This window comes from Pteropus vampyrus, unplaced genomic scaffold (genome assembly GCF_000151845.1).
Source record: "Pteropus vampyrus isolate Shadow unplaced genomic scaffold, Pvam_2.0 Scaffold367, whole genome shotgun sequence".
NCBI lineage: Eukaryota > Metazoa > Chordata > Mammalia > Chiroptera > Pteropodidae > Pteropus > Pteropus vampyrus.
The window spans coordinates 716,166-718,582 of NW_011889148.1; the positions used below are offsets into that span (position 1 = coordinate 716,166).

Sequence of the window (2,417 nt, forward strand, 5' to 3'; positions counted from 1 at the left end):
GGGAGTGTGAGGATGGGGTGAGAAAGCGCAGAGCATGGAGCCCTTGACTCAGAAGGGACGGGCCTCAACCCCGAGCCTCTCACGGTCTCCGACTCCATGCCTCCTCCAATGTCCCAGACCCCGCGTGATGGCTCGCATCCCTTCTGCACCCAGCCAGGGTCTGGGACATGCATAGACCCTTCTCAGCCTCCAAGAGGTTCCCTCTGGGTGCTTCAGAGGTGGCTCAGTCCTCTTCCTTCTATAACTGGGCCTGGAAACCTGCCAAGATGCTAGTGCCAGGCCAGAAGAGTGATGTTTGTCATTTCCAGGAATCTTTTGAGCTATTGCCACTGTCTCTCTTTCAGAGAAATTGGGCGACTCATCCTGGGTCACACAGGCCGGATATGGCAGGAATAGCAGGTGACACGTAGGACTGCCTGGGCCAGAAAAGGCTACTTGACGTCCTCCTAGCTATTGGCAGCTTTGTGCAATGTGGCTTCCTGCCCCAGCTCCCTGCCCCACCCAGACCAGCTTCCTCCACCAGCCACCTAGAGCCTTCCTCCTCCCGGGCGGGCAGAGCCTGGGCACTGTGCTCAGGGCACATATGGCCTGCGTGCTGTAGTGCTCAGCAACTCAGAACCCAGAGGAAGAGGAAGAGGAAGAGGAGGGCCCATCACCACGGGAGGCGCGGCCACCACCACAGCACCAGGAACTGGAGGTAGAGGGGGCAATGCCCTTGTACTAGTCCCCAGGCCACCGGGCTTCGGGAGCTGACCTTGGCCAAAGCTGGGAAGGTGGGGCCCTTGCCACTGTCCATCCAGCGCGAGAGGTGGGAGGGGCAGCGGAGCTTGGAGAAAGGCCATTATAAAGATGGGGAAACTGAGGCACGAAGAGAGGAAGAAATGCCCAGGAAGTGTGGAAGGCAGCCTCACCTCAGTCACGGCCTAGCTCTCCAAGCTGTGAGGCCCAGGGGAGATGCATGTTCAGCCAGCTCCAGGGGAAGAGTCGGGGCCCTGAAGCCAGACTGTGGAGGTGGGGAGTCAGGAAGGAGGGCTCCCCTCTCCCCACTCCCACCTGGGGGACCTCCCCCCTCCCCGCCCTGTGGGGTGGGGCGGAGAACATCATAAAGGGCTCACAGTGTGCTCTGCATGCACCCTGAACTGCTGAGCTTAATCCTCACTGCTGCCCGAGAGGTGGGCTCTGTCACCTCTCGGTGACATGGGGGTTAAACAGCTTGCCTGGGACACCGCTTCCCTGGCCTGAGCCCGTGTGCTAGAGGAACCTGTCGGTCACTCACCAGGCAGAGTCCCACAACTAGGACTGGGGCACGAGAGCAGGGACAAAAATGGATTCGTCCATCCACTCATTCAGCAAATCGCCATGGAGCATACTGCGTTCTAAGCGGGCACGGGGCTGGGGGTGAGGGCGTTTTTAGAGTGTGCCGTGGTCTGCCAAATGGGGGCCTACAGGCCTCACCCTGCACTGCCACCCTCAGCCTCCACCTGTGCCCCGAAGGGCCTGCAATAGCCCCAGAACGGGGCCACATTCCCGAGGGAAATTCCAGCAGTGCGTGGATCAAAGCCATCTGCCAGGAGCACATGCGGTGGAAACAGAAACAGGTCTGAGGCTGGCTGGGAACTGGGCCTCCTCTTGCCCAGAGAAGCCTGAAGATCAGGGCTTCCGGAGGGCTATGCAGGCCACAGTAAAGAACCTACTGTGTGTAGGCATTCTACAGAAGTCATTTCGTGTGTCCCCGACAACTACGCTAGGGGGCGGGACATCCAAACCCCAGTGGCACAGGTGAAAACACCCCCCGGGTTAGACAGGTGAAGAAGCTGCGTGCACAACTCTTCTCTCCAGCTCTACCCTCTGATCTGCGCCCGTGGCCACCTATGTCAGCTAAAGCGTCTGTCCCCATCGGTCATGCTCTACCTCCTCCTCGGGGAAGCTGAGAGAGCTTTTGTATGAGGCTGGCTTGGTGACTTTGAATGAGCAGCCTCTCTGCTATAGGCCTCAGTTTCCCTGTCTGCCAAGTGGGCACGTAACCTACTGCAGCCCCTCCCCACCCCCCAGTTCCGCGGTGCATCTTCAGCAGCGGCAGGCATTTCGAGGTGGCTCAGTAAATGGGAGCTCTCACTACCAACAAGGCGGCCACTGAGAACTCTCCAGAGGGCGTGCAGGGCCCAGCCAGTAATGTTGTCCCGCAGCGCCTGAGTCATGCCACCCCCACTTTGGATGCTGTGGTTTACGAGCTGGGTACAATGACTCCCTTTGGTGTACAGAGCAGAGGGCCCCACTGTCCGGGAAGAGCACAGACAGGCAGCGTGGGCGGGCGGCTCGGTGTTGGTGGAAGGACCTGGTCTCTGTTTGCTCCTCTGATAACTGGGTTGACCTTGGTTAATATTCACCGGCAGCCTCCCCCGTCACTCCCCTGGGTC

The 2,417-nt window shown here is 59.7% G+C and overlaps 1 protein-coding gene across 1 annotated transcript in view; it reads left to right on the forward strand.

Annotated features, from left to right (window-relative positions):
• The first annotated feature begins 576 nt into the window (after nt 1–576).
• Nucleotides 577–2,417, forward strand: part of SERPINA1 (serpin family A member 1) — an 11,791-nt gene continuing 9,950 nt past the window's right edge. Inside the window, exon 1 of the mRNA XM_011379602.2 lies at nt 577–697. The gene's annotated coding sequence lies outside the window, so the exon portion shown is untranslated. The remainder of the gene's footprint in view (nt 698–2,417) is intronic.